Source organism: Squalius cephalus (assembly GCF_949319135.1).
Source record: "Squalius cephalus genome assembly, chromosome: 11".
NCBI lineage: Eukaryota > Metazoa > Chordata > Actinopteri > Cypriniformes > Leuciscidae > Squalius > Squalius cephalus.
The window spans coordinates 26,773,189-26,788,446 of NC_137132.1; positions in this window are offsets into that span (position 1 = coordinate 26,773,189).

Sequence of the window (15,258 nt, forward strand, 5' to 3'; positions counted from 1 at the left end):
CCTTTTATGCTACAGCAAGAAAATGAATGGGTAGTTGAAGAGGCAATTAGTGACGTAAATGATTGAGTCTCCCTGGCAGAACTTGCGCTAGCTTTATTTCTTTAGTGCGCCCGCATAATTGCAATGTGAAACCAAACCAAAACTTACCGAATGTATAAAATGTATCAAAACATGAACTTTGTTTCGGACTTTCAGGTGTGAAAGGGCCCTATAATACCTTGTTTGGTCCGGACTTTCTGACTTTTCAGTTTGGTCCGAATCAAAATTACAGGTGTGAAAGCTCCCCCGGACCACGGTCCGGACCAAACAGACGAAACTTGGTCCGACGAAAAGAGGTAGTCTCGGTCCGGATCAAACTGAGCAAAGGTTTGGTTCGTTTCTAGTGTGAAAGCATTTTCTGTTTGGTTCGGACTTTCAGACCATTTACAGGAAGTTCCGGTGGTTCCCGCGTAGCCTAAACAACTGAAGAAGAATATTTATGTGCAGATCTGTCAGTCCTGCCCACCGCGTTTCTTCCAGCTGATTCAAATGCGCGCACGTACACAGCACACACACACACACACACACATTTGTCCTGCGTCCTGCCGGCGACAATAAAATGTTTTGCACAACGAGGACGTTCATTTGGCGAATTTGAACTAACCTCGAGTAGCCTATAGTTGGTGCTGCAGGGAGAGGGAGTAATGCCATAATAAATAAAAGTATAGTGGCCACGATATGCTTCTGTTAATTCATTATTGTCAAAGTTACCCGCTGACTTGACAACACGCTGACGTCAGACGCACGTCCGTTTACAAACCAATCAATGTCAAGATGCAGCCCAGATAGATGATGACGACAGGACGCAAGTACGTAATGTAAAGTTCTTTATAGTGCGCTCGCATAATTGCAATGTGAAACCAAACCAAAACTAACCAAATGTATACATTGTATCAAAACATGACCTTTGGTTCGGACCTTGGTGCGGACTTTCAGGTGTGAAAACGCCCTTAGTCTCATACAGGCAGAGGTGTGAAAGGTTCGTCGATTGACAACAATAAGCATGAACAGACCAGTTCTCCTCACCAGACATTGGTCATAGATTGCAAATGGGTGTTTACAGGGCAATAAAATATTTTAGCATCTTATCAGCCTTCTCTAAAAAAACTCCCCTGACATAGTCTTACAATAGGCTTCGTAAAACACAATTTTAGAGATATCAATCCTCAGATTTGAAATGAAGAATGACCACACTTGTGACTTCACATTAGTTATGGTTATAAGTAGTTAAAATACATTCACATTATATTTTTATACATTTTTCTTTTTATGTTTGAGCTTATATATCTCAATATTAATAACAGTCTGATTAATTAGTCTTGAACTGTAAACTCTCAAGGTTTGGCTTTCGAAATATATGTTGGTTATGGGTCTATTCAGAATGACTTAAGAGCAGCAATCTTTTTATTTTGGGGATGTCATGTATGCCCCACTAGCCAAAATGGGGGCTGTCTGGTAAGGGGTTTTGAATAAATAATATTATAAAAAATATATTATATTAATAGCCACCCATGACAGAATCATGGGTACGCCCAGGCCATTTTGCTACAAGGTTTGTTATTTTCAGTGAAGCATCACAGACTATCTGGGCATTAATTGAATGAAAATTCTTCCTGTTAACATATAGTTCTTCATCATCATATGGGACCTAAAAAGATAAATGTTGAGAGCAAGTTAAAAAGAAATAGTTAATATAACCAATTCATCTATTGCATATTATTTATGTATAGTATGTCCCATCCACTGCACCCAATACATTTGGAAATTATGCCATCTCGAAGAATTTCTGTTTAACAAGGATTTGCTCTGCCACTATTGATGGAAACTTGAAGTTCTTTACCATTCTGCTGAAAGCCCTTGACACGCTGAAAACAATTCTGCACACAATGGATTGACTAATTCCCACAGTTTTACTTAAAACTGCTTGGAATAATCTGAAAGCAAAGAAACATAGCGCAATCATTATCTGAAGTATCATGGGAAGGGGAGAGGACCTTTTTTGTTTTCCGCAGCAAATTATCACTCAGAATATGTGCCAGATACATTACTGAGTTTCTTGGCAGCCTATAAAGTCTAAGCAGTGCATGATCAGGAAGGGTGATAGAATCTTCTCGATTTCTAAGAGGCCTTTCTGGCTCTCTCTCCCTATTGGCAACGCACAGTATTTCCATCTGGAACACAAACATGTAATTATGCTAGTTCAAATAGGATGTTAGTTTATATAAGTAAAATATTTTAGTAGTTACACAGTTTTATATGTTATAAGTTTTATAATTTTGTAAGGTTTAATATTTGAAAAAAGCAATAATTGCATTAAGAATTGTACCCTATAGGGATCTACGACTAATTGGCAGTTACCCTTAACTTTAAGAAGTTATTTATGATGATTTTTAAGAACATTCTTTTCAAGAATTATAATTTCTTAAGTTTTGTCTTAAGAACAATCTTAAGAAAAAAGATAAGAACATTCTTAAAGGGATAGTTCACCCAAAAATGAAAATTAGCACATGATTTACTCACCCTCAAGCCATCCTAGGTGTATAAGACATTCTTCTTTCAGAAGTCGTAAGTCGACTTGTGTCGATATGAATAAAACACGTCTGCAAATATATTTGAATGGATTGTTATTGCTGATTATTCCATATAGGGGAGCGCGGGGCACAACCTAACGCGGGGTTAGTTGTAACACGCTTGTTTTAAATACTTCCGCACATGCTTGGATGACGGAACTTTGTTTATTTACTAGTTGCCATATCAACACTATATAGAAAAAAAAAATCCGCCAAAATTATTTTCTTTTTGGAAGATATCCATAGACATTTATTAAACCATAGCAAAAGTAAATTTCTTACTTAAGTTAATTTTTCATCTTTATTTTTTGTGTTTATTTAAAATAAGACAAATCTGATATTATTTTAATCTCCAAGATGTTATTTAACAGTTGAGATAGTTCTTTAATGCTTCGCTAACTAGCAGAAGACACTAGCCGGGTTTAAATCCCAGTTGTGCAGGCGGGGGCATGTTGTAACACTGCGTTACAATGTGCCCCTATTAGAAATATGCTATTATATTCTATACTTTTATTAATTTTATTGAGAAAACGTGAGAAAAAGGTGAATAAAGACTGAGAGTCAATGTCCAGAAATTACTAATTATTTATTTGTTTTGAACTATGTTGTATAGCTGTGTTTTCATGTGTTCGTAGTCAAAACTCAAAAATGAGTTTCTATTTAATTATTAAAAATTGCCATTATTTTATATGAAAAAGTTTTTTAATTGTATTTTATTTAGAAAATATTTAAGTTTGTTTTGTATATTTTTTTTATTAGATCAGATAACATTTTAAGCTGCCATATGTCATGTTACAATGTGCCCCACACATGTTACAATGTACCCCACCTATGGGGCATGTTGTCACATTTCACTTCCATTCTTTCGGGCTATATCAAGAAAAGAGTATATACTGTATTAATAAAACAAAAACACATAATTGTACTAGACATGTGGGAAATTAATGTGGGGAAAAAATAAATACTCTGAACCATAAGTAGATTTGCACAAACTGAGAAAGTCAAAAAGCGTTAGGTTGTGCCCCGCTCTCCCCTAATTGTCTTTTCCATAGACACCATTGTGTATTTTACAAACTATAAATGTATTGCTTTGCTATAAATCTATAAATGTTATGTATTTAAATGTCTGAACCCTAAAATAGACATTATGTGGTTAAAACATAACCACATAATGATAACCACATAATAATATATAATAACCACATAACATAAAACATTAAAATCACTGAATAGTTATGACAAGCGCTGAGCGCGTCCGTCCTTTGGCTCAGCGCCAGTCATAGTGCGAGAGCAGTTTGAATCTGGCAGTTATGTCACGTCACTGTACATTCGCAGTTTTATTTAATTATTTAAATTGGAAGTATTGAATTTTTGTTACAGTACCCTTGCTCAACCAGTAAATTAATGACATTAAATTAGCTAAATTTCACCAACAAGCCTTACTATCATGGTTACTGATTTACAATTTTTACACAACTTTTCACCTCACCGTTGTTATATTTGGAATAATCAAACAGTTTTTCATGTAAGCAAATGTTCATGTACAATTTCATGTAAGCCGTTTTGGCATGAATAAAGGCATTTAAAAAAAAAAGGCTGCAAAAGTGAAACAATTACTAACTACAACCACAAGGGGTCACCCTTATCTCCATTTTTTATCAGAGCTCACCATAAGAGCAGACCACAGAAATAGAGGGTAGAATGGCAGTGAGCATAAATCAGGGTCCCAAAAGCGTGCAGGACATTGATTGTCACTCGGTTTGTTGCTGTTTTGCAGTTTAATTCAGCTATAATTGGTTTCTCATGCTGTTTATAAAACTCTTTTGCACTCCGTTCCTGATAGTGTGAACAGAGAATCCTCCTAAGTGTAGGCAGAGATAGATCACTTTTACCTTCAAGGCCAGGTACATATGGCCCTGATAACAGCAACCACTATTTCTGTCTCTGAATACACTCTGCAAAGGCAATTCTCGATTTGACGTGCCAAAACGCGAGTCGTCCTTTTGGCTCGGTTCACCTATCTGTCCTGAGATTTTTTTGTCTTTCCACCATGTGAGGCTATTTACCTGGGTTGTTGGTAGGTTTCTCTGTAACAATTCACTATCACCTCTGCTTTTCATTTCCCTTGTTGTCAACTCCAGCATTTCAATTTACTTTTGTTGGACTGCCAGTCTAAAACTCTCTAACGCCCGTTTCACACATACTCCGTGCGCAGTGCATATGCGGTGCAGGAGCAGCACGCGTTATAGTGCTTTCACATATGCTGCGTTTGCAGTGCGTAACTGATCCGCTGCTGTACCACAAACACATACTCACTATTTATTTTTATTTCAAATCCAGAAGTTATGCAGCAACTTTTATTTAAAAAAAAAAAAAAAAGTTTTGTCAGCATTGCGATTCTCTTTGCACATATACACTCTTTCATGGACGCATGCACGTTTAAACCCAATTTAAACAAGTGGGCCTATTATTCCATGCATTACTTCTATATATATTAAGTTTCTCAAGCAAGTGGTCAAATATTTAACCTTGTACTTAAATCGCAAACATTTTAGATTAAAACTTAAAATTGACAAAAACAGCCGACTCACATGCCTTTTCTTTTGCATTTAAATTTTAATACAATAAATATCGCATGTCACAAAGAACTTATTTTTTCCACCTCCACGAATGAGACGAGTGCTGTTCATTATGTCGTCTTGTTGAGGTAAATTGTAGTTTTCCTTGCTTTACCCCGGTCTTAAAGTAAAAAGATGACTGTGAAAAAAAGTAGTATTTAATTAAATACATTTATGGTGAGATTACTGCATTTTATTTAATTAAATGCATTTATGGTGAAATTACTACATTTTCAGATCAATCTGTGTCCAGTTTGACCACGAACCGTGCGCTGTTGCTTTAATTCAGCATTTACAGAACAGCAAAAATAGACTCGGTACGGAAACGATCGCGGCACTGACTGCTGTATACGAAGCAACTGGAACGGATCGATGGACTGCATCCGCCAACATGCTGACTGATGTATGAAACGAGAGCTTCGGTTTTTTCTGCAATCCTTTCCCTGTCAACTCCTGATATTTTCAAAAAAGTCATTTGCTCCCATCAGCTGTTCAATGGTGAGCTGAAATAACAATCCTTTAATCTCAAATTGCAAGTTCTCAATCTCTGACTCCATTTTGGGAGATGAGTAGTGAGTTGGACTATGGCTTTGTGTTTTGCCTTGCCTGGTCATTGTTGTTTCCTCTATAGAGCTGGTAAGTCCCGCCCCTTCCGTAAAACCCCGCTGGACCTCAAAGTTGAAAAACCGTCAATGCAAGTGAATGGGAGAAAATAATTATTTTCTGGTCCCGTTTGAATTGTGCCATGAATGTGAACATATGTTGTCTGTGAATTTTTTATATAACTTTTCATGTTACGAGTTTGACAGTATATGGTATGATTCTTCGGCTAGCAGTTGTGGAAAAGACATAACGAGAAAGACTACATGTCGCCTATGTGACGTCACCCCATAAAGTTGACTTACCCGTGGTTTTCGCCAACCTCAACGATTTTGTCCTCTCCCTGAAAGAAGGCGGTGAAGTGCACCAAAGACACAGCCATGTTTAGCGGGATCCGTGAGCTAGTCCGTGTGCTAGTGGTGTTGACGTTTCAAACGCGTCGAGAGTTGTAGTCCACAAAGTGCTCTCACACAAAGTCTAACCGTATCAAACTTCTACCCGCTAAATTGTATCATTCTTTACACGAAAAGTTATATAAAAAATTCACAGACAACATATGTTCACATTCATGGCACAATTCAAACGGGACCAGAAAATAATTATTTTCTCCCATTCACTTGCATTGACGGTTTTTCAACTTTGAGGTCCAGCGGGGTTTTGCGGAAGGGGCGGGACTTACCAGCTCTATAGAGAATAAAGCACCTCGGGATGCTCCTTGGGCCGGACGGGACTACCACAACTTCCATAGCCAACACTGTCTACCACCTGGGTCGGTTTTGGAAAATCGTAGAAGTGTGGTCACCAACCTCACTCCGAACATCCTAACGGTGTCTCCAAATGTTGTCTCCCTGAAAAGGGGAACACAGATATATTAAAATACAAACACAAACACGTGTTGTGTTTCGCTTGATCTCTGTATTATCTGTGTGGGTAAAAGAACCATTCAATGTTGCACAAAATGACCATGAAATGCATAACAACTTGCATGTAACAATATTGCATTCCCTAACTACTGTAGGGCCTACAGTGACCCATATTGTATTAACCGACAAAACAAATAAAGAGATGAGCATCAATTGGCATAAAACACTATGTCCATCCTGTTACACACAATAAACAAGACAGCTTGCATCTGTATGTGACAAAATAACTTGTATAAAATAAAGAAAATGCAGAACAAATCATATAGCCTAAATCAGAATGAATGCAACACTGTACATTATAGCCTACTCTATACTCAGTGCATATCAATCTCATAACATTTCAGTTATCACAACAAAATAATAACACTTTACACGTCATCCATTTAATGAGGTGATAACATGCTGGCCTTCACTTGAACGTGGACGATTTCAGCACGTGCCCCATTAACACTCACTCATGTATGATACAAACTCACATGAGTCACATATGAACAAAACCGTGTAATATTACAGCCAACTCATCTTAACAGCGTAAAAACACAATATTTTCATTGTACGAACTGTGTTAGATAGCCTACCCATAAAACCGTCATTAACATATAGCCTAGTGCTGATGGTAGCATCGGAAACGTCACGTTCGTTCGCCATGTGCGCCTAAATCTCTTTTTCCACAATTATACGAACATCATATATACTCAAACTCATATTAACATCAATATTAGTATATTGAGGGGCTTACCTAAAAATGAGAACGTAGATATATTAAATTACAAAAACGAACACTCGTTGCGTTTCCCTTGGTATTATAAGGGAAGGGAACTCTTGTGTCTGTTATTAAGTCTCCTGCTGGGGGGTATTCCAGAAAGCAGGTTATGTGACATACCCGGGTAAGTTTAAGGGTAAGTTAGTGGATAACCTCAACTTTCGGTTCCAAAAACGGAGGTAACTTTCTGGGTATGTGAGTCATTCCACGAAACCGGTACGATTTGGACAAACACATTTTGGGATTTTTTACTTTTATGTATTACTTTTCTGAACAACCCACAACATTAATTACATGTTTAACTTCCAGAAAATCATATTTTCCCACCTCAGGCATCAAATCCCTATTATTATTGGTAATTATTTTAAGATATGGGCACTATTAGTCTTCAACCCCGTTATGGACACTATGGGAGCTCTCTGAATATGATTATAAAATATATTTGTAATGAAATCAACATTTTCCTATTAATCATATGTCCCTCACACTAATTCAGTAATTGTAAATGTAAAATTTACATATAATTTTACACTTATGCTATACTAAAGCCTGAAATGGGCACTTTTTGTGACAGCAACCTCATCGTTTTTGATCAAAGATGTGGCTTAACTTCAGAATTTTAACTAAAATCAGTATTCTTATGATTGCTCTGAACATTTCTGACTAAGTTCAACAAACTTTAAATTACTTATTCATAAACTTAAAAAAAAATGAATAAAAATGTAGGTGTGACGGGGTTGAGACTAAGATTAACAGGGTTGAAGATGGTAACGGGGTTGAAGAGACAAATTCAGCTAAACATATACATCGTTGTTTTTTTCTCAAATTCACTGAAAGATTTTCTATGAGCACTGTATTTCATTATGTAACAAAGAAAAACAACATATATAAATTGCAATTGCAACTCAGTTTTATGAACCCGACTGCAGGAAAAACAACAATAACTTTAAATACATTAGAACATTATAAACTGACTAAATAGGTCATCAAAATAAAACATATTACTTGTGTGCTTTTTTGATGTGTTTGTGTGTCTGTGCGAACATGTTTTTGTGTGTTTTTTTGCATGTGCGCGCGCTTCGTGGCAAAAAAGTAACGGGGTTGAGTGTGACGGGGTTGTGATTTTTTGCTTGAAAATGGCCACTGCTCTACATGTAGTGAACAACAAGAGAGTACATGGCATTCATTGTATTAAGAAATCATGTATATTTTTGAAATAACAAAGATAATTTTCACAAGTAATAGAATTCTATCTTTATTTGATGTAACGGGGTTGAGTCGTTGAGCTTGACGACCACAATATCAGATTCTAAATAAGTTATAGTTATAAAAGAAGGTGGTAACTTGCCTGTGTCTACACACAGTGTTGTTCAGAAGACTTCTATGATGTTAATTCATGTTATTGATGTCACATATAAGGATCTGTTCATTAGTTTTATGGGGGAGAATGGTTTGTGTAACGGGGTTGAGGGATTACTGAGGGACGGAACTAAATAATGTGATTTTAATAAATAATCATGAATTTACTTAGAAAAAAAACATTACCAGCAAAAAAGCACAGATAGATATTCATGGGAATGGCAAAATGTATGGACTTTTTTCTAATTATATTATTCATATTCCAAGTACACTTTCAAAGAAGGCCATGAGGGACATGACAAAATAGGTGGTGTCAACTGAAAAACAAGATAATTTCTAATATAAAGATAATATGTATGTCATTATTTTTAAACTTTATTAAAGGAGACATTTCAATTGATACAAAAAGCTTTTAAGAATAGATTTTGGTGACCCAATAGGTAAAATACACTTAAAAACTTCAGAGGGACTCAAATCGTACCGGTTTCGTGGAATGACTCATGTATGTAACCATAGGAACTTACTCTCTGAAGATAACCTGCTTGGTAGCAGGTTATGTTCCAGGGTTAGTTTGTTTCAGAAGGTTGCTGAGCATGGCGTGCCGTTTTAAAGACGATCCAGTGGATGTGGAAGCACAGATAATACGAATTATTTTCCGCCGTGAGAGGGTGATACGACCACGTATCAATGTGTTTTCGTATCCAAATGAATATTTGCGGGAGCGCTGCCGTTTTTCAAAAGAATCGTTAATTTATTAAACGAAGATAATGGAGTTAAATATTGAACTCCATTTATTTAACTTTTTTTGCGACGGTGAGTTTTTTGTATACAATAGGCGATGCAGAGCATGTGGGAAAGGCAACTGTGTGTAGGGCTGTTCGTACAGTATGCATTGCACTCAAACGGTTCCTACACACTTGTGTGCAGTTCCCTGGCCATAAACCACTGAGGGTCATTAAAGAGGAATTCCACAGAGTGGCGGGTTTGTCCATTCTATGATATTCTATGAAAGACCATTTTAGTTACATAGCACTATACTTAATCTATTCATAATGTATACAGTGACAGTCACAATAATTTTAAAAGTTTCTAATTATATAACTTTCAATTTCAGGGTTCCCAAATGTGATTGGGTGCATTGATGGAACCCACATTCCCATTAAATCTCCTTCAGTCAATGAAGGAGACTATGTTAATAGGAAGTCAATCCATAGCATCAATGTGCAGGTGACAATAGATTTTTTGGGTGCTAAATGTTTGGGTGTTTAAACCATTAAATCACCCTCATTACTGGTCCCCACTAACTAGGTAATATGTAATGCAACCCACCTCATCACTAATGTTGAAGCCAAATGGCCAGGGTCTGTTTTTTATGCAATTATACACTTTAACTACCTTTATATGACACTTCAATGGTTACTTGCTGGGGGACAGAGGGTACCCCTGTCTGCACTATATGATGACACCCTACCCTGAACCTGAGCCTGGACCACAGGCACAATTCAACCTGGCCCACAGCAGAACATGGACCATAGGCATCCTGAAGGCAAGGTTTCAGTGCCTGCGTGGGCTCAGGGTCAACCCAGAAAGGTCATGTAACATCACAGCTGCTTGTGTTGTTCTTCACAACATTGCCACACTGAGAGGTGAGAGGCCCACCCTTCTCTTGAAGATGGCCAAGAGGAACCCCCAGTGAACCCAGTAGACCAAAGAGATGGCAGGGTGGTATGAGACATGATTTGCCAAAATCACTTTAATTAAAACCAGTTAACAGTCAAGTGTTTTTCATTGTTTCTTTATTTCCTGTAACAAAATACATTTGTATTTATTGCTTTAGATTTCATTCATCAACCAATGACAGATTACTGTTCACATACTGTTTCCCACCTTAAGCTGGTGCTCCAGCAAATCAAGTCTGGCCTTTTTTTAGGTTAAGCCTTTTCTCCTCCATTTGAAGCTGTATAAGGTCCATCTCCATGTCACTTTTTTCTGATTTGCTTTTGAAGGTGGACCTTATACAGCTCTTTGGCAGGCAACTAGAAAGACAGAATAATTAAACATGACTGATAAAGTCTGTAATACAAACACAGACCAAATATTTAAATGAGGAAGGAGAACTGCAGAACATTTCTTACACTGCTAAGATTCTGTGTGGAGGTAGATGGACCCTCATCTGTATTCAAATCTCCTGCCATATTCTGTAAAATGACAATGACAATTTATTTATTCTCTTATGCAAAAAAGGGGGAATTCATTCTATGCATCATACCTCTATGGGCCACCCCACATTTTCTGTTTCTGTCACAGCAGAAGTGGTCTCTTCATCTTCAGCCTACAGTGAAAATAAGGAAGGATGCTTGGTCTAGCAAACAGAAACCTAAAGACAATAATCACTTACAACTGTGACAGAGTGTGGTGTTGCAGGAGGATCCAATAATACAATGTGGCCATCAGCAACTGCAAGATAATTAAACCAATAAGATAATCATGCATATTCAATACTCAATGTATATTCTTAAACAAATACAACTAATAAAGAAGGACATTAGGAACATCTAAGAGTACTAGTAATAAGATTACAGTATACAGCATATGCAGTCAAAGCAGCATGCATACTGCACAAGTGAATCAATGACTGTAAAATGCATTCAAAATGCCTATTTAAAATGGTGACAATGTTGATGATTTTCTTTATTAAAACACTGACAAAAACAGTGAAAACATCAATAAATCATAAGTATTAATATGGCACACCTACACTTTACTAAGCCACTTGTCTTGGTAGCTGAGTCCGATGAACTGCCCCTGGAATCCCATCGACCACAGGTCGCCCTTTATTAAGGGACAGTGCCAGCTCCTCAGCTGGGGTGAGGGAAGGTGGAGGTGGACCCCCACCTGTTTTACGGGCCTCAGCCTTCTTTCTATTGGCCACATAGAAAACTAAATTACATGGCGTCAGTAACAAGTTTAGAAAATATTACCTTGCTGGAGAATGTTTTTGTGTTTCATTTTGACTTGGCTCACACTTCTTCTGGCTCCAGAAGGATTACACCTGATAAAACAAGAAGCCAACATATTACTAGCCAATTATGTGCATTACTAGTGTAATATTAAGAAATGTATGGAGGCCAACAAGTAAATACTTGTCTATTTTTACTACATGCCCCAAATAATTTTTGCATCACAATGAAAGGGGAAAATAGCCCATTTATAATTTTATAAACTCGTGCATTTACTCTGTCCGTTATTTTTTGCCAAGCCAACTCTCTTTCTTTTGCTGATGCAGCAGTATTGTTTTTTTTTTTGTTTTTTTTTTTATAATGGGCTTATAGTCTTCATAAGCAAGCATTAAAACCTCCAACTCAGTTTCACCTAAGTATGTAGCTCGCTTTTTTTCTCCCTGGGTTTCCATGGTGACTCCTGAAATCGGCGATCCATTGAAAATGTCTTTATGTACTCACCGTGCGCGCGCATTAACTCTGGGTAACCAGTAGGAGGTTGATTAACCCTTAATCGCTGTTTGGGGTCAAAATGACCCCAATGGACTTTTCCTTCATTTTTTAAAAGTGTTACCTTCATCGCAGGGGCATGAAACTCTGTGACTTTTCCTAAATAATCTATCTAAACATGCACAAAAAAACTGGGCTTGATTTGGTTGTTCTAAAGGTGTGTAAAAAAATTTTTACCATTTAAGCTGTTTGGGGTCAAAATGACCCCACATTGAAAATGAATGGGAAAATGAAAAAAATGACTTTTTTTTATTTTGTTTGTCAAAAAAATAAAAGTAAATCCATTATAAATCTGAAAATTTTTACAAATAAACCAAGGTCTGGTCCTAGAGCATAAATAAAAAGTAGAACGAACTTTCTATCTCATACACACACACACACACACGCACACAAACACACACATGTATGTGACTGCAACAGAGAGCATTTTTACAGAAATTGGCAAATAAAATAAACAAAACTGGCATAAATCTAAAAAAAATTACATTTAAATCAAGGTCTGGTCCTAGAGCATAAACCCAAAGTGGAATGAACTTTCTATCTCATACACACACACACAAACACACACAAACACACACGTATGTCACTGCAACAGAGAGCATTTTTATAGAAATTGGCAAATAAAATCAACTAAACTGGCATAAATCTGAAAAATGTCACATATGCAACATGGAACAAGCTTGCCCCACCCCCCCCCCACCCCCACCCCCACCCACACACACACACACACACACACACATACACACACACACACACACACACACACACACACATTACAGTCATGTCATAGTGGTGACTTGTAAATGTATGTATAATAATTTTCAAAATATATCAGAAAACAACAACAAATTATAACTCTGACAAAACTACATATTTTTTATGTATTTCAAAATGTTTAAATAAATATTCACGAAATATATATCATAAAGTTGTGAGGAGAAGTTTAAGCATCAAGAAAAATGAAGTGAAAATGAATGAGTCTCTATGGCCCTCTATTGGATATATGTGGTCATTGCAATTTCTTTCTTTAATTATAATTTCTAAAGTTTTTCCACAAACCAGCAGATGTCAGTATTCTATCCCTAACACATAGAGCAATGTCCAAAAACTATTTAGATTTAATTAAGATCATCATTTAAGTGATTTTTTCTTTAAAATATCTTTTTTCATGAGACAATTTATGGCCTAGTTATGTAATTGTGCAGTAAATAGTTAAAAAACTTCAAAATTTCCACAAAAACACAGCATAAATGTATAGTTGAGAAGTAAATTAAAAAAATGATATATAGTTTTCCATATAAAAATGTATATTTCCTTATGTAATCGCTCTTTAAAAGTTTGGGGTCATTTTGACCCCAAACAGCTTAAGTGTTGTCCTTTTTTAACAGCGATTAAGGGTTAAACTAACTCTTCTCAGGTGTTTTGGAACCGACATACTCATGGTATGCGGGTTTGGGGTAAATCAACCCAGAGGTTATGATTTACCAAAGGGTAAGTTAACCAAGCTTTCTGGAATACCCCCCTGGAGTCTTTCGGTACTGCACCATAACAGACTACAGGAACCAATTAAATAATAATAATAATATTCTCTTATTAGTTATACCCGTTACATGGACATCCGTAAAAATAAATTTGCAGGGCACCTCATGCATTCCGACGGCGTGGAGGAGCGAGTTTTGTGATCCTACAAACCCAAGGATGCGCTGCTCACATGTCTGGCCAGTCACATGATTGTCTACTGTAAATAAAATGTAATTTGCTTGGAATAAGAATAAATTCATATTTATTTTAATAATAGGAAAATAATGTCCTATTTATTATTTGATTATTTAAATCTCCTGTTTGAAAATAGGAATATAAGATAAAATGGTTTTCTGTCTTGTATTTTTATCTCAAAATGATGGATGTCATTTTAAAAATGTGGAAATTAGCAGAAATAATAATACAGCCTCTTACATGAGGTAAACATAAAGCTGCTTGGTTTATATTTTGATGTATATAATTGCTGTCATGCTCCATTTCAAATGTTTACTTGGTTTTCTTCTCTTTCTCTTTTGAGCGTTGATGAAATATTGCTCTTGTAAATACTTTCTGGCATTTCAGTACTGTCCGAATAGGACTTTTGAAACCCAAATGAACCAAAAAAGAACCAATGAGGTTCATTCTCGAGTTACACAGCAAGTTTGAGCTTCAGCGAAGAACCAATGAGGTTCATTCTTGTGTGTGATGAACGCTTGTGGGGGGGGGGGGGGGGGGGGGTCAAAAAAATCAACACACTGGTCAAAAAAAATACAGTTTTTTACAATCGCTATGACAGATTTTTCAATACATTTAACAAGTTTCCTAAACTCTTAACGCACCAACACACCTAAAACACACAATTGGCAAAACGGTTAATTTCATGCTCAAAATCACACATTATAAACTAAACTGCAAAACTAATTTTCAAAATACAATAATACACCATGTCTACCAAAACATTAACACATGTTCTCTTACACCTGGGGGGTATTCCAGAAAGCAGGTTATGTGACATACCCGGGTAAGTTTAAGGGTAAGTTAGTGGATAACCTCAACTTTCGGTTCCAAAAACGAAGGTAACTTTCTGGGTATGTATGTAACCATAGGAACTTACTCTCTGAAGATAACCTGCTCGGTAGCAGGTTATGTTGCAGGGTTAGTTTGTTTCAGAAGGTTACTGAGCATGGCGTGCCGTTTTAAAGACGATCCAGTGGATGTGGAAGCACAGATAACACGAATTATTTTCCGCCGTGAGAGGGTGATACGACCACGTATCAATGTGTTTTCGTATCCAAATGAATATTTGCGGGAGCGCTGCCGTTTTTCAAAAGAATCGTTAATTTATTAAACGAAGAT